Source organism: Salvelinus sp. IW2-2015, unplaced genomic scaffold (assembly GCF_002910315.2).
Source record: "Salvelinus sp. IW2-2015 unplaced genomic scaffold, ASM291031v2 Un_scaffold5102, whole genome shotgun sequence".
Taxonomy (NCBI): Eukaryota; Metazoa; Chordata; class Actinopteri; order Salmoniformes; family Salmonidae; genus Salvelinus; species Salvelinus sp. IW2-2015.
Window position 1 is genome coordinate 9,935 of NW_019946368.1, and position 19,127 is coordinate 29,061.

At 42.9% G+C, this 19,127-nt stretch overlaps 1 pseudogene; it reads right to left on the reverse strand.

Annotated features, from left to right (window-relative positions):
* Nucleotides 1-19,127, reverse strand: part of LOC112077967 (neuronal acetylcholine receptor subunit alpha-3-like) — a 43,962-nt pseudogene that overhangs the window by 6,357 nt on the left and 18,478 nt on the right.

The window sequence follows — 19,127 nt, forward strand, 5'->3', positions numbered from 1 at the left end:
TGGGGGGTGCTCCCGGACCCGGGGTAGAGGCTCGTTAGAGGTTAATGCGTTTGAGCCAATCAGTTGTGTTGTATCAAGGTAGGGGGGCAATACAGAAGATAGCCCTATTTGGTAAAAGACCAAGTCCATATTATGGCAAGAACAGCTCAAATCAGCAAAGAGATGTCATTTAAGACATGAAGGTCAGTCAATATGGAAAATGTCAAGAACTTTGAAAAGTTTCTTCAGGTGCAGTCGCAAAAACCATCATGCGCTATGATGAAACTGGCTCTCATGAGGACCGCCACAGAAATGGAAGACCCAGAGTTACCACTGCTGCAGAGAATAAGTTCATCAGAGTTACCAGCCTCAGAAATTGCAGCCCAAATAAATGCTTCACAGAGTCCAAGTACCAGACACATCTCAACATCAACTGTTTATAGGAGAATGTGTGAATCAGGCCTTCATGGTTGAATGGCTGCAAAGAAACCACTACCAATAAGAAGAAGAGACTTGCTTGGGCCAAGAAACACGAGCAATGGACATTAGACCGGTGGAAATTTGTGTTTTGGTCTGGAGTCCAAATTGAAGATTTTTGGTTCCAACCGCCGTGTCTTTGTGAGATGCAGAGTAGGTGAACAGATGATCTCCAACCCAACTGTTTTGGGCTTATTGGGACTATAATTCGTTTTTCAACAGGACAATGACCCAACACACCTCCAGGCTGTGTAAGAGCTATATTACCAAGAAGTAAAGTGATAGAGTGCTGCATCAGAAGACCTGGCCTCCACAATCCCCCGACCTCAAACAAATTGAGATGCTGTGGGATGAGTCGAACCACAGAGTGAAGTAAAAGCAGCCAACAAGTGCTCAGCATATGTGGAAACTCTTTCAAGACTGTTGGAAAAGCGTTCCAGATGAAGCTGCTTGAGAGAATGCCAAGAGTTTGCAAAGCTGTCATCAAGGCAAAGGGTGGCTATTTGAAGAATCTCAAATATAAAATATATTTTAATNTGAAGCTGCTTGAGAGAATGCCAAGAGTTTGCAAAGCTGTCATCAAGGCAAAGGGTGGCTATTTGAAGAATCTCAAATATAAAATATATTTTAATTTGTTTAACACTTTTTTGGTTACTACATGATTCCATATGTGTTATTTCATAGTTGTGATGTATTCAATATTATTCTACAATGTAGAAAATAGTAAAATTAAAGAAATTAGTAGGTGTTCTAAAACTTTTGACCGGTAGTGTAGGAATGCTGTTCATTGACTACCGCTGTTTTATAGCTCAGCATTCAACACCATAGTACCCTGCAAGCTCATCATTAAGCTGGAGGCCCTAGGTCTGAACACCACCCTGTGCAACTGGGACCTGGATATCCTGACGGGCCGCCCCCAGGTGGTGAAGGTAGGAAACAACACCTCCAGTTTAGCTGATCCTCAACACTGGGGCCCCACAAGAGTGCCTGCTCAGCCCCCTCCTGTACTCCCTGTTCACCCATGACTGAGTGGCCAAGCACGCCTCCAACTCAATCATCAAGTTTTCAGACGACACAACAGTAGTAGGCTTGATTACTAACAATGACGAGACAGACTACAGGGATGAGGTGAGGGCTCACAACCTCTCACTCAACGTCAACAAAACAAAGATCATCGTGGACTTCAGGAAATAGCAGAGGGTGCACCCCCCTATCCACATTGACGGGACCACGGTTGAGAAGGTGGAAAACTTCAAGTTCCTTGGCGTACACATCACTGACAAACTGAAATGGACCACCCACACAGACAGTGTGGTGAAGAAGGCGCAACAGAGCCTCTTCAACCTCAGGAGGCTAAATACATTTGGCTTGGCACCTAAAACCCTCACAAACTTTTACAGATGCACAATTGATAGCATCCTGTCGGGCTGTATCACCGCCTGGTACGGCACCTGCACTGCCCACAACCGCAAGGCTCTCCAGCGAGTGGTGCGATCTGCCCAACACATTACTGGGGGCAAACTACCCGCCCTCCAGGACACCTACAGCACCCGATGTCACAGGAAGGCCAAAAAAGATAATCAAGGACATCAACCACCTGAGCCACGGCCTGTTCACCCCGCTATCATCCAGAAGGCGAGGTCAGTACAGGTGCATCAAAGCTGGAACCAAGGGACTGAAAAACAGCTTCTATCTCAATGCCATCAGACTGTTAAACAGCCATCACTAGCACATTAGAGGTTGCTGCCTATAGACATAGAATATAAATCACTGGCCACTTTAAGAATTGGAACACTGGTCACTTTAATAATGTTTACATATCTTACATTACCCATCTCAAATGTATATACTGTATTCTAGACTATTCTACTGTATATTAGTCCATGCCGCTCTGACATCGCTCGTCCATATATGTATATAGTCTTAATTCATTCCTTACTTAGATTTGTGTGTATTGGGTATATGTTGTGTAATTGTTAGATAATACTTGTTAGATATTACTGCACTTTCGGAGCTAGAAGCACAAGCATTTCTCTACACCTGCAATAACATCCGCTAAACACGGGTAAGTGACCAATACAATTTGATTTGATTTGATTTACTGTTAACAGCACAGTGGTGCCGGTTACAGAGGTCAGTAAGGGAACAGGGACAGTGAAGGAAGCTATACCATAGCATTAAGTGGTGCGGGTACATGAGGTAGTAGAGGGAAAGGAAAGTGAGGAAGCTATACATAGCATTAACAGTTGGTCAGTTACCAGAGGTAGTAAGGAACAGGGACAGTAGAAGGAGCTATCACCCATAGGCATGTACAGTGGTGCCAAGTTACAGAGGTCATGACGGGAACAGGAACAGTAGAAGGAAGCTGTTTCCTCATAGCAGTACAGTGGTGCCGGTACAGAGGTCAGTAAGGGAACAGGGAACATGAAGGAAGCTATACCTCATAGCATTAACAGTGGGTGCTCGTTACAGAGGTAGTAAGGGACAGGACAGTGAAGGAAGCTATACCATAGCATTACGTGGGTGGCGGGTTAAGAGGCAGTAAGGGAGCAGGACAAGTGAAGGAAGCTATACATAGCAAACAGTGGTGCCTCACAGAGGTTAGTAAGGGAACAGGGCAATGAAGGAGCTTATACCCATAGCTTAAAGTGGTGCCGGTTTAAGAGGTGCAGTATCGGGAACGGGAAGTGAGGAAGCTATACCATAGATTAAAAATGTGGTGCGGTTACAGAGTGTCAGTTAATGGGAGCAGGCCAGTGAGGAAGCTCGTATCATTAAGCAGTAAATTGGTGCTGGTTAGCAGAGGTCAGGTAAGTGGAGGAGGGACCAGGTGAAAGGAAGTATAGTGTTGAGCATACAGGGTGGCCGGTTAAGAGGTAGTAAGGGAGCAGGCAGAGCAGAGGCAGCAATTACAGAGGAGGAGGGCAAAACAGAGTGGGAATAGTTAGATCAGAACACATCATGAAGGGGTTCAGTTTGAAGGACTATGGGCGTTCCGGATACAGTCCCTGCAATAAAAAGCAAGATCAAGGACTCCATTGAATAATGTTTTTTAGTCCAGATATAAGGCTTAACGTGTACGGCGAACCAAACATATTTTGAACTACAAATGCACTGAAAAGGTTAGTGGCACTAAATATGAACACCATGAGTTACAACTGCTTACAGTTTGTGAAATCCTATCTAATCTATATGGGCCACACGCTTTTGCAGGAAACATCAGGAAGAAGACAATGGAAAACTAAGCTCATAGATCTTAATGACATTGCTTCATAATGAGGATGCTTTCTGGCTATGTTATTGTGCAACTGCAGCCTATCAAGCACACACACACATCAACACACACACACATCACACCAGCACACAAAGCACACACCACAACCACACACACACACACACACCACACACACACCACACACACGACACACCACAGAATGGACCACAACACACATCACTACTACACACACACACCAAGATGTCCTGCGAGCCTATCAGGCTGTCTTATTGGAGAGTGAGCGCTTACAGTAAACATGCTGGCACAGCATGTGTGTTATTGTCTGCCTTGCAGGATCAGAGTAGGAACACTGAGTCTCTTCGGACTGGTTGTTGGCTGCTAGCTAGTCGTTTTTTTATCTCCAGCCAGAAACTCTCAGTTCACCATATAGAGAGAGTGCTGATCTGGGATCAGGTCTCTTGTCCATAAATATTATCCCAAATTTTTTAGTTTTTGTTTAGCTGGAATGGAATGTTTGTATCCTGATCACTGTATTCTCTTTCATCTCTTCTTTCTGACACGTGGTGGGATGTCACTTACTGACGTATTCTGGAGGACAGATGCGTGGATCGTTGATCTAGCAGGTCTTCCGCTGGTTCATGGGGTCTTCCAGTTGTCCAGCACTGGGTCAGGTGGAGCAGATTTAGTCTGGCTTTTATAATCTGTGGAGATGAATGAATTTCATTCCCCCCTCAGAAACACAGGTAATTTACTGTACTGTACCATGGCGATCATGTCTTGAAGATAAAAGCTGGTTAGAAACAATAATTATCAATATTTTGGATGTAATAGAACATACTGCTTGAAGTGGTGCTACATAAGAGACTCTACAAACATGATACAGGAAGTAGATGATACAGTGACTGTGTCTGTTCTAACTTCAACTCTAATCGTTTGTAATTACGTCTGAGTGGTTGGAGTTTGTGCCATCACTGACTATCCGTCAATAAAATTAAAAGGAAATTGTGCTGTCGGTTTCTTTATATAAGTGAATTGAAAATGATTTATCTTTTATTTAGATTCTTTAAGTACATTTGAGCAATCCATTTAGTTTTGAGACTTAAAGTATTTTAAAACCAAGATATCTTTTAGACTTATCAAGTAGTATTATCTGGGTGACCTCTAAGTTTTACTTGAGAATTTCTATAAGGTTATCTTTATTTTACTAAGTATGATAGTTTGGTATTTTTTCCAACTGCATACATAGGAAGATACATACCAGTGATTGTGGTCCTGGGCCCCTGTTTACCTGTAGTCTATCAAAAGAACTTACACATGCGGAAAGTAGACGGTAAACTATGAAGTGGCTGGTCTGCCTTACCTATTCAAACTAAAATACAGGAAGTAAATGACATCTTAGTGTTGTGTCTGGTCTCTCATATCTACTTTACCAAAAGTCTTTTAACATACGGAAGTAGATTACATACTAGTGATGTGTCTGGTCTATCTTTACCTCTAGCAGCCTCTACACATACGAAAGAAGATTGACATACTAGTGCATGTGTCTGTTTCTATTTTATATATCAAAGAGACCTACACCACATACGGAAGTAGATTACATACTAGTGGAACTGTGTCTGGTCTGCTTATCTCTTTACACTCTGATGTCTGCCTGCTTCCATGTTGAGAGACACACAGAGAAAGCAGGGACAGCAGGGCTACAGCCCTCCTCATGCGTCATCTTCATCAGAAAAAACAAGATCATGTGATTGTCACATGGGCGAAATATCACCGTTGTAGACTTTAGAGTGGACATGAATTACTTATGAGCTCATGTCCAACGAACAACTTTTGTCATCATCATCAGTCCATCAACCTTCCACTATGTCCAACAGAGGACAGTCTACATGGCAGATCTGGAACTCAGTGTCACTCAGGAAACACTCAGTGACAACAGGTCGCAGAAGACAGTACCAGAATCATACTGTTTTTATTTGTACTTTATTTAACTAGGCAAGTCAGTTAAGAAGACAAATTCTTGATTACAATGACACCTGGAACAGAATGACAGTTTTTACCATGTCAAGCTGGAGTTTGATCTTGCAACCTTTTCTGTTGTTTTTCCTGCCAATGCTCTAACATAAGTACTGCGCCTTCCTGTTACATCATCGTTGATGACCTAGATGAGATTGGTACCTGTTCTGTAGACGATTAGTCGGAGTCTTTGTGTCAAAAACCTCAGACCCGAGTGGGAGTTATTAGAGACGTCGTTTGTCTGTGCAAAAGCAGATAAAACGACCCATCTTATGTGATGGTGTCTGGAAGTTTTATGCAGCTTGGCACAGATAACCCCGTCAGTGTTAGAATGAAGCATCAATATAATATCGAAGTTATGTCAACTTGGCATATTATTTACACATTCATCATTTCAGACTAGTTCATGTTCACCTCCATTTGACCTGCAGATTCCAGTGGATGTGGTCTTTCTACAATAGAAAACCTTTTTCCTCTGAGTAAATACATCTTATATCAAGCATCAATTTGATATCGTCACTAATATATCCTGCTAGTGAATCTGTAAGATATCAATCATATCAATTCGTTAAACTGTATATATTTTTTTTTACATCAGCGAATTCAACAAAGTACGAATACAGAACCAGCCTAAAACCCAAACAGCAGCAATGCAGATGTAGAAGAATCTCTACTGATGTGGAAGCTGAGCTGTGAGCTGTTTATCCCAGACAGATTAGACAGAGCAGACCAGTGTGAGTAGTAATCAGTTGACTGAAAGCTCTGCAGTGAAACAGGATGTGGAAGCTCTAATAAACTCCTAAACCTCCCATCCTCGGCTCCTCCTTTATAACCAGGACAGACACTCTGTAAACCAACAACACAGCCAACACACCCACACACACACACACACAATACACACAACACCACAACACACACACACACACACACAACACATACAACACACACACCACCAACACCCACACACAACACACACAGCGGAAAGAAAGAAAACTGGTCCTGAGGTGCTGTATTGTTACAGTGAAAAATGTAATTCTAAAGTCTGTCTGGAGGGCTTGTTGTTTACAGGTGAATGAATTCTAAGGCGTCTGGAGGTCTGTTCATGGTTCAGTGATAATGGAATCTTAAAGGCTTGTCTTGAGGTCTGTAGTGTTACAGTAATGGCATTCTAAAGGCTGTCTGGAGGTCGTATAGTGTTTACAGTGAAATGACATTCTAAAGGCTGTCTGGAGGTCCTGTAATTCAGATTACATGAAATGCATCTTGTAAAGTCTGTCTGGAGGTCTAGTAGTGTTTCGTGAAATGGCATCTCTAAAGGCTGTCCGGAGGTCTGTATTGTTACAGTGAAATAACGATGTCTAAAGTCTGTCTGGAGGTATGTAGTGTCTACAGTGAAATGACTGCTGCTAAGTCTGTCTGGAGTCTGTAAGTGTTACGTGAAATGAATTCTAAAGGCTGTCTGAGGTCTGTTAATTGTTACAGTGATGGCATCTCTACAGTCTGTCTGGAGGTCTTAGTGTTAAGTGAAATGACATCTCTAAAGGCTGTCAGGCGGTTCTTGTTGTGTTTACAGTGAAATGGCATCTTCTAAAGGCTGTCAGGAGGTCTGTATTGTTCATGTGAAATGCATTCTAAAGTCTGTCGGAGGTCTGTGATGTTAAGTGAAAATGGCGCATTCTAAAGTCTGTCAGGAGTCCTGTAATTGTGTCAGTGAAATGAATCTCTAAAAGGCTGTCAGGAGGTCTGTAGGTGTACAGTGAAATGACATTCTAAAGGCTGTCAGGAGGTCTGTATGTACAGTTGGAAATGGCATCTCTAAGTCTGTCAGGAGGTTGTTTGACATGTGAAATGAATCTCTAAAGGCTGTCAGGAGGTCTGTAGTGTTACAGTGAACATGCTATCTCTAGAAGTCTGGCACCAGAAAGTGGAGGTATTTGATGGTGGAAGCAGCATCCTCTCCTCCCCCTCCTGCTTCCCCCTCCGCTCCTCATCTCCTCCTCTCCTCAGTACATCGCAGCTAGAACAGGTAATATCTGTGGAACCATCTGGGGCTTCTTGCCTGCAGCCCGACAGCTCGACCCTTCTCTAATACCTTTCACACTACTGGGAACTGAACTGAACTGAGCCAAACCAAGCCGAGACACGCTGAGCGGTTTAACCAGTCTTACAACCTGGGAATCACATACACACACTGGCAGCTCAAAAGTTATACTCAAAACATTATTCAGCGTAAAACTTAGGAAGAATAATACGTTAATCATTGTTTTGGGCCGAGTTCGGAATAATGTGATGGAGCATATGAAAACGTACTCAATTTTATTGAAAGACGACACGTATAACAAGGTATGTTCCAGAGAAAGGAATACACTTTTTTTGCTGTCAGTTGTTCGCAGTTTTCCATGGTTTTATACCAAGTGTTGCCTTCATATCAATGATGTAGATACTATAAGTCTCAATAAAGTACGTGAGTTAAGCCTGAAGATCATGACAGAAAACAATGATCAGACTATAGTTTATTAAGATCCAATGGAGTTTACTGAATCATGCAGAAACAGAATGATAGACTATAGTTTCAATACAAGATCAATGGAGTTAACCTGACATCATGAAGAAACCAGATTGAATTAATAGACTTATAGTTCAATAAGATCCATGGAGTTTTACCTAACATCATGAAGAACCAGCTGATTTAATAGACTATAGTTCAATAAAGTCACTGGAGTTAACCTATAATCATGGACAAAACCAGATGATTAAAGACTATTAGTTCATAAAGATCGCCATGGAGTTACCTAAATCTTAAGACCAGATGATTTAATAGACTATAGTTCAAATAAGGATACTTTGGAGTAACCGAAAATCATGACAGAAACCAGATGATAGACTATAGTTCTAAAGAGCCATGGAGTTAACCTGAATTATTGACAGAACTCAGATGATTTAATAGACTATAGTTCAATAAAGGATCCCATGGAGTTAAACTGAATCAGAAGGAACCAGAATGATTTAATAGCTATAGTTCAATGTAAAGATCACATGAGTTAACCTTAACATCATGACAGAAACAGATGAGTTTAATAGACTATATTCAATAAAGACGCCCTGGAGTTACGGCTATCCCTCATTAAGAAACAGATGATTTAATGACAATAGTTAATAACGATGCCATGGAGTTACTGCATCATTTAGCGAAACCAGTTGACACTATAAGTTAATAAAGATATGGAGTTTAACCTGAACCCTCAATGATAGAAACCAGATGATTTAATCGACTATAGTTTCATAAAGATCCGTGGAGTTAACTGACATCATGACAGAAAAGATGATAGACTATAGTTCAATAAAAGATCCTCATGAAGGTTAACCTGACATCATGAAAGGAACCAGATGATTTAATAGCCTATAGTTCAATACGATACCATGGAGGTTAACTTTTAACCTGACATCATGACAGAAACCAAGATGATTTAATAGACTTATAGTGTAAATAATAGACCTGTGGGGTTAACCATGACATCATGCCAGAACCAGATTGATCTTAATAGACATAGCTCAATACAAGATCTCGTGGAAGTTAACCTGACCACATGAAGAAACAGATGATAGACTAATGTTCATAAAAGATCGTGGAGTTTTAACCTTTTGACTCATGACAGAAACAGTGAATAGACTATAGTTCATAAAGATCAATGGGTTACCCTGACATCAATGACAGAACCAGAGAATTTAAATAGACTTAGGTTCAATAAAGATACATGGCGTTAAGCTACATCATTACAGAAACAGATGAATCTAATAAGATATGTTCAATGAAAGATACCATGGATTAACTAAGCAATCATGACAGAACCAGATGATTATAGACTATAGTTCCATAAAGATCCCATGAGTTAACCTGACAGACAGAAACCAGAGTGATAGACTATAGTTCATAAGATCCCGTGGCGTTAACCTGAAAACATCATGACAAAACCAGATGATAAGACGAAGTTTAATAAAGATCGCATGGAGTTAGAACCTGACATCATGACAAGAACCAGAATGATTATAGACTATAGTTCCATAAAAGATAACAAAAAACCAGCGAGTTAACCTAACAATCATTACGAAACCAGATGATTTAATAGACTATAGTTAATAAAGATCCATGGAGTTAAGCCTAACATCATGACAGGAAACCAGATGAGTTTTAATAGACTAATAGTTCAATAAAGAATCCCATGGAGTTACTAAATCATTACAGAACCAGATGCTTTTAATAGACTAAGTTCAATAAAGAGCCCGGAGTTAACCTGACATGAATTACAGACCAGATGATAACTAAGTTATAAATCCGATGGAGTTAACCTGACATATGATAGAGAACCAGATGATTTAATAGACTATAGTTCAATAAGATCCATGGAGTTAACCTGACATATACAGAAACCAGATGATAGACTATAGTTATAAAGATCCTGTGGAGTTAAACCTGACTCATGACAGCACCAGAACACCAGATGAAGACAAGTTCAATAAAGTCCATGGATAACTGACTCATGACAGAAACCAGATGATAGACTATAGTTCAATAAAGACGTGGAGTTTAACCGAATATGAAGCGAAACCAGATTGATAATATTAGTCAATAAAGATCGTGGAGTTAACCTGAATCAAGACAGAATCAGATGATAGACTATAGTTCAAATAAAGGATCCATGGAGTTAATGACTCATGAGAAAATGAATTTAATAGACATATGCTCAATAAAGACCTGTGGAGTAACTGACATATGACAGAAACTCAGATGATTTAATAGACTATACTCAATAAAGATCCTGTGGGTTAAACCTGACAATAATGAAAGAAACCAGATGCTGAGACTCTAGTTCAATAAAGATCCCGTGGCGTTAACCTGACATATGACGAAACCAATGATAGACTATAAGTTCAATAAAGATCCGTGGAGTTAACCTGACATCATGGACAGAACAGATGATAGACTATGTTTAATAAAGATTCGTGGGCGTTAACCTGACATCAATGAAGAACCAGTACAGAAACACACGAGCTTGTTTATTACTCATGGTAGCATGTGGCCATCCTGGCACAGTTATAATGGATCTAATGATCTTGACATAAATGTTTTTATTTCAAACATTAACCAGAAAAACAGAGATTCGTTCCCTCGGAGTTCTGGGCTGAGGAGAGGATGAGGAGGAGACGGTGAGGGGGGGGAGGAAGGGGAGAGGAGCAGGAGAGGCCGAGGAGGGATGCTGAGGGGGGGGGGAGGGGAGAGGAGTGGCAAAGGCGGGGAGGGGAGAGGAGAAGCAGAGAGGGGATGAGAAGAAGAGGGAGAGGGAGAGAGAGCGAGGGGGCGGAGGGGAGCGGGAGATGCGAGTCGGAGGTGAGTGGGGAGGGAGAGGAGTGGGCAGGAGGGAAGGGAGAGCGAATGAGAGAGAGGGGCGAAAAGAGGAGGGAAGGGGAGAGGAAGAGGTGAGGCCGGGTGGAGGGAGGGGAGGGGAGGGGAGGGGAGGGGGAGGGAGGGGCAAGGACGGGGAGGGGACAGGAGAGAAGAAAGAGAAGAGGAGGGAGAGGAAAGGAGGAGGGGAGGGGTGGGAGGGGAGGGAGAAGGTGAGGAGAAGAGAGAAGCGGAGAAGGAGATGAGGGGAGAGTATGTGGCAGCCCAGAGTGAGCCAGCCTGGGTTGGAGATCCTGCAGAGCAGAGAGCCATGATGCAGTTAACGAGAACAGATCATGGCTCTGTGAGAATACGTTGGTCTTCTATGTTTTCTAGATCTCTGAAAATGTTACAAACAGGTTGTAGAAACTTAAGAGAAAAATAAAAACGTTTTTGAAACTAACTTCTCTCAACAGGATCAACAGTATTGATGTATTGGAATCTGACAGACAATGCCGCTTTTTGACAGTTGAATGTTGAACTACCTTTTGACACAGGAACCAAAGCATGACTGAATCAAAATGTTTGTTTCTAAAAGACTCAATGAGAATAGGACCATCGTATATGAAACACAGTCTCTATTTGAAATAGCAGGAAGGGGAGACATTTTAGCACGCCTTAACACTTTTATAATAGCAGGGGGTGGGAGGCGAAGGGAACATTGTAAGCGACCCTACAACATTTTATAGCAGGAGGGGAAACATTTTAGCCACCCGCATCAACACTTTTATTAGCAGGAAAGGGGAAACAATTTAGCCAGCCACTATCAACCTTTAATAGCAGGAAGGGAAACATTAGCCACCCACAACACTTTTAATAAGCAGGCGGANCCGTACATCCCCTCCCTCTCTTTCACCCCTCCATTCCTCCTCTATCCATAGGCAGAAATAACTCCAGTGAAGAATTCAGAAGCCCTTCAACCAAAGACTACTTTCCCTAACAAGCTCTCTGTGTGTGTGGTGTGTGTGTGTGTGTGTGGTGTGTGTGTGTGTGTGTGTGGTGGTGTGTGTGTGTGTGTGTGTGTGTGTGTGTGTGTGGTGTGTGTGTGTGTGTGTGTGGTGTGTGGTGTGTGTGTGTGTGTGTGTGTGTGTGTGTGTGTGTGTGGTGTGTGTGTGTGTGTGTGTGTGTGTGTGTGTGTCCTGTTCCTCAGCGACCCGTGACCCATAACTAGTTCTGTTCACCCCAGTCAGGCCCATCGTCTCCCCTTGCCTTTTATTAAGGCCCTTAATTAACTGTGTCCATGTAGCACCAGGCTACACAACACACACACAACGGCACAACACACACACACACACACACACACACACCACACACACACACACACACCACACACACCACACACACAACACACACACAACACACACACACACACACACACACACACACACAGCACAACACACACACACACACACACTTCCCTGTCTCGCCCCAGTGTCTCTGTCCTCTGGGCTAAAACTTCATGGCACAATGAGCTGGCCTAGAAGATTACATTACCCAGTGAGTCAAACTGACTGTGATCTTCTGGGTCTCAGGTGCGTGTGTTTTTGTGTGTATTTCCGTTACCCAATAGGCCTTCTCCATTACCAAGGGACCCACGGGGAGGACGGAGTGACTAGCTCTGACAGCTCCAAGGGGAAGGAAGGAAGACGGACAGGTGGAGAGGAAGAAAAGGGATGAAAATAGAGGACCTAGTCCACAGAGTTTGTAAGCAGTCGTCCCCACAAGCGCACGGATCTCATATCAACACATGTCGCTTTGACCCGCTGACATGTGGGCAAGTGGATGCATAGAGCTTGATCTGAAAAAATATGTAAGCATCCGTTAGTAGCCCTGGTCCAACATCTTTTTGTGCTGTTTGCCAACACAAACAGATATGGACACCAGGTCTCTGAATGAATGTGAGGAACCTCTGCCAAAAATGCCATATTGGCTTAATCAATACAGATCAACAGTGAGCGGCCTATCAAAGAGAGTGTAGGGGTCAGGGGTCCATGGGTGGGATTGATTTCGAGATTGAGTTTTTCTCGAGACGGATCGCAATCAAAAGAAGATGATTAATGTATTATTTGTTGTGTGTTAGAAGTGTGTTGGGTGCCAACTACCCTTAAGGGTCAGGTGGTAGTACATGGTTGGCCACGCTTTAACTTGATACGTTTTGTTTACTTAAGGCTGTTTTTCAAGGTGGATGTTTAAAGCAGTTAGGGGAATCACTGCTGTGGATTCTGTTTTCCATTATGTGGTCTGGGCTCATGCTGTGGTTTCTGTTTCCATTATGTGGTCTGGGATCACTGGCTGTGGTTCTGTATCCATTATGTGGCCTGGGATCACTGGTTGGGTCCTGTATCCATTATGTGGCCTGGGACTCACTGGTGTGGGTTCTGTTTCCTTATGTGGTCTGGGAATCACTGGTGTGGGTTCCTGTATCCATTATGTGGTCTGGGATCACTGGTGTGGGGCTGGTATCCATTATGTGACCTGGATCACTGCTGTGGGTTCTGTATCCTTATGTGACCTGGGCTCACTGCTGTGGGTTCTGTATCCATTATGTGGTCTGGGATCACTGGTGTGGGTTCTGTATCCATTATGTGACCTGGGATCACTGCTGTGGGTTCTGTATCCATTATGTGGTCTGGGATCACTGGTGTGGGTGCTGTATCCATTATGTGACCTGGGATCACTGCTGTGGGTTCTGTTCCATTATGTGACCTGGGCTCAGTGCTGTGGGTTCTGTATCCTTATGGGTGGTCTGGGATCACTGGTGTTGGGTGCTGTATTCCAATATGTTGAACTGGGATCACTGCTGTGGGTTCTGTATCCATTATGTGGTCCTGGGAATCACTGGTGTGGGTTTCTGTATCCAATAATGTGCACTGGATCAATGTGTGGGTTCTGTATCCATTATGTGACCTGAGATCACTGGTGTGGGTTCTGTTTCCATATGTGACCTGGGATACTGGTGTGGGTTCCGTTCCCATTATGTGACCTGGGATCAATCTGTGTGGTTCTGTAAAATTATGGTGGTCTGGGGATCACTGCTGTGGGTTTGTTCCATAATGTGGACCTGGGGATCATCTGGTCGTGGGTTCTGATCACATTACCTGGTTGAGCCCTTGGGATTCACTGGTGTGGGGTTCTGTTTCCATATGTGGCCTGGGATCACTGGCTGTGGGTTCATGTATTCAATTATGTGACCCTGGGATCACTTGGTGTGGGTCTGTTTCCATTAAGTAGCCTGGATCACTGGTGTGGTTCTGTTCCATTATGTGACCTGGATCACTGGTGTGAGGTTCTGTACCAATTATGTGGCTGGATCACTGTGTGTGGGTTCTGTATTCCATTATGTTACCTGGATTCACTGGTGTGGGTTTTCCTGTATCCATTATGTAGCCTGTCACTGTGTGGTTTTCATTAATTACCATCTGGTGTTGGGTTCTGTATCCACTTTATGTGCTGGGATCACTGGTGTGGGGTTCTGTACAATTATGTGCTGGGTCCACTGGTGTGGGTTCTTTTTCCATTATGTGACTGGATCCATGGTGTGGTTCTGTATCCATTATGTTGACCTGGGATCACTGGTGTGGGTTCTGTTTCCATTATGTGGGCCTGGGATCACTGGTGTGGGTCTCGTTTCATATATGTGCCTGGGATTCACTGGTGTGGGTTTCTGTTGACCAAATTATGTGCGCTGGGATCACGGTTTGGGTTCCTGTTCCATATATGTGACTGGGATCACTGGTGTGGGTTCTTTCCATTAATGTGCCTTGGATCATGGTGTGGGTTCTGTTTTCCATTATGTGGCCTGGGATCACTGGCTGTGGTTCTGTTTCCCATTGATGTGACACTGGATCACTGGTGTGCGTTCTGTTTCCATTATGTGGCCTGATCACCTGGTGGTGGTTCTGGTTTCCATTATGTGGCCTGGGATCACTGGTGTGTTGGTTCTGTATCCATTATGTGGCTGGATCACTGCTGTGGGTTCTGTATCCATTATGTGGCCTGGGGATCGACCTTGGTGTGGGTTCTGTTTCCATTATGTGGCCTGGGATCACTGGTGTGGGTCTGTTTCCATTTGATGGTCTGTGGGTTCGTTCATGGACAGGCATCACTGGTGTGGGTTCTGTTCCATTATTTGGCCTGGGATCATGGTGTGGGTTCTGTTTCCATTATGTGGCCTGGGGATCACTGGTGTGGGGTTCTGTATCCTTATGTTTATCTAGACCTCTTACGTTACACAAGGAAACACCATACTGCTATCAAGTCTAGCTACAGTCTATAAACAGACACCATACTGCTCCAGTCTAGCTACAGTCTATGAACAGACACCTCGTCGATCTCGTCTACCACCATACTGCTACAGTCTAGCTACGTCTATAAACAACACAATATGCTACAGTCTAGCTACAGTCTTAACACACCATGACTGCTAGTCAGCTAGTCTCATGAAACAGACACCATACTGCTACATTCTAGCTACGTCTATGAACAGACACCATACTGCTACAGTCTAGCTACAGTCTATAAACCATACTACACAATACTGCTACAGTCTAGCTACAGTCTATGAAACCTACCAATACTGTACAGTCTAGCCTACAGTCTATAAACCTAGACACATACTGCACAGTAGCTACAGTCATATAAACCTACACAATACTGCTACGTCTAGCTTCCCAGTCTATAAACAGACACCCTTAGTGCTACAGTCTAGTACGTCTATAAACCTACACAATACTGCTAACAGTCTAGCTACGTCTATGACAGACACATACTTCTACAGGCTAGCTACAGTCTATAACAGACACCATACTGCTACAGTCTAGCTACAGTCCTATACAAGACACCATATCTACAGTCTCTAAAACCAGACACCATACTGCTCAGTTCTAGCTACAGTCTATAACGACGCCATACTGCTAACCAGTCTATAAACAGACACCAATACTGTACAGCTGGCTACAGTCTATAAACAGACCACCAATAGCTGTTTTACAGTCTAACACAGAACCATAGTGGCACAGTCTATAACAGACCCATATACATGTCCTATAAACAGACACCATACTGCTACAGTCTAGCTATAAGTCTATAAAACAGACCGCATATGCCAAGACGCTACAAGGTCTATAAACCAGACACCTCATACTGCTACAGTCTAGCCTACAGTCTATAAACAGACGCCATAAGCTGCTAGCTAGTTTATAAACAGCCCAGACATAGTGTACAGTCTATAAACAGACACCATACTGCACAGTTAGCTACGTCTATAAACAGACCACATAGTACGCCTACGCTAGCACTCTTAAACGAATACTGCTACAGTCTAGCTCAGTCTATAACAGACACCTGTGCTACGTCTATAACAGACACCTATACTGCTACAGTTCTAGCTACAGTCTATAAACAGACACCATACAGTCTGTCTAACAGTCTATAAACAGACACCATAAGATGCTAACAGTCTATAAAACAGACACCAACTGCTACAGTCTACCTTACAGTCCTATAAACAGACACCTAGTGCTTAATAGCTACGTCTATAAACAGACACCATAGTGCTATACAGTCTATAAACAGACACTATGGCTACAGTCTAGTACAGTCTATAAACAGACACCATAGTGCTATAGCTACGTCTATAAACGACACCATACTTGCTACCAGTCTAGCTACCAGTCTATAAACTCGACACCATAGTGCTACATCTCTACAGTCTATAAACAGACACCATAGTGCTATCAGTTCTATAATACAGACACCATATGCTAGCTACAGTCTATAAACAGACACCATACATGCTACAGTCTTTAGCTACAGTCTATCAACAGACACGACCATACTGCTACCAGTCTAGCTAGCAGTCTATAAACAGACACCTCGCATAGCTGCTACAGTCTATAAACAGACACCTATAGTGCTACAGTCTACGCTAACAGTCTATAAACCAGACAGTAGTCATTCGATAGACTACAGTCTATAAACAGACACCTATAGACGTGCTAACAGTCTTAGCTATCAGTCTAAAACAGTACAGAATCAGTGAGATGCTTTTCATATTTTGGGAGAATATTGCATTTATTCCAAATCCATAAAGTAGTGCATCCATACTATAACAGAAGCAGGAAACATCGTACAAAAGTGACAGTCACTTGAGAGACGAGGTGTGCATTGCTAATTAAACAAACAAGAAAAGCTTTAATGCGTTGGATTAATGACAATAACCATACAAAAAAAAACTATTATCCTAAAATCTGACGGTACTGTATGGTAATATAATTATATAATTATAGAATTGTCATTATAGTAATTGTATATAGATGCAGAGGCCTTGTCAACCATTGTCTGCATCCCAAATGGCACCCTATTCCCTATATAGTGCCACTATTGTGGACCAGGGCCCATAGTGCTGCCCAAGGGCTCTGTCCAAAGCAATGGCACTATGTAGGCATAGGGTGCCATTGGAAGCAGCATTCTAAATCCATCATGCATGATCTACTTATTGTATTTCAGGGAGATCGTTGAATCGAAACAATTAAAAAGAATGAAAAAAAACACAATTAATCGTCATGGAATCGGATGATAGAGAAATCCTTAGATTGAATTAAATAATCTGTATAGAAGAGGAAGCTGCTATTTCTGGATGGAAACCGTTCAGGCTAATTTAATCGGCACGTATTTACTGAGGCCTTGCCAATTATATCCTTCTAGAACAATGATAAGAACAACGTCGTAGTCGTGTTCTAAATCACATGGATGGATTCTAATCGCCTACGGCAAGAACGGGATCTCTGATTGGTTGGTTGTAGATTTTTTTTACAAGAATGCACTGTGTCATGTCAATCTGATTGATTGGAGACACAATAGACAATAACTGGGATTGGTTCACGACAGAAACCTGATTTTATGTGATTGGTAATTGGTTATGACTCACATCCAGCGGCTCTGACTGGTTTTGGTTTAACTCATACCCGGCGACTCGCATTGGTGACTGTTGATTGGTTCTTGGTGTCTACCATGTATACAGTATGATTGTGTCATTTATTTATTTGATCCACACCAAACCAACGAGTCCATTTGTGGAGGCAGCCGGTGGTGTCAGTGAGGCCTTATTGGTTCTGGGTTATGACAAGCCCCAATGACAGGCTGCAGGAAGAGGCACGAGGGTTTCCGAGGATGAACACACCGTCAACAACACCCACAAGGAAGATTCTGTCATCACCATGGCACGTACTTCCAATCATCCTCCACCTGAGAGAGAGGAGTGAGATGAAGGATGGGAGAGAGGAGAGAGAGAGAGGAGAGAGAGAGAGAGGAGAGAGCGAGAGAGAGAGAGAGAGAGAGAGGAGAGAGAGAGAAGGAGAGAAGAGAGAGAGAGAAGAGAGAGAGAGAGAGAGAGCAGAGAGAGAGAGAGAGAGAGAGAGAGATGATTTGGACCATGAAGGAAGGCGGAGTTTGGGTAAAAAGTGAGGATGAGAAGAAAAGAAAGAAGTGTAAAACTGAGTTGACTACTTGTGAAGCGTCCCCCTACTATAACTGACAGGATAGAACATTTAGTATGTTAATGGTATTGTATCATCAGTCAGAATCAAACTGCACACACACACACAGACACACGACATCACACACACACACACACACACACACACACACACACACACACACACACACACACAACACACACACACACACCACACACACACACACACACAACACACCACACACCAACACACACAAACACACACCACACACACACACACACACACACACACACCAAAGTGTCTGAAGCAGGCAGCCTGACAAAGCTGATTGAGAAGAGAAGTACTTTACATATCAAAGACAGCTTTCCCCCCAAGGGGAGAGTTCAACCTCAGAAGACAACACAAAGAACACGGGACTTATTTTTCACTAAAGTCTTGTAACTATTTTCTCTTGTATTGTACAGAGAGAGAACTTTTTAAACTCATTAGGGATATTAAACAGTGTTCC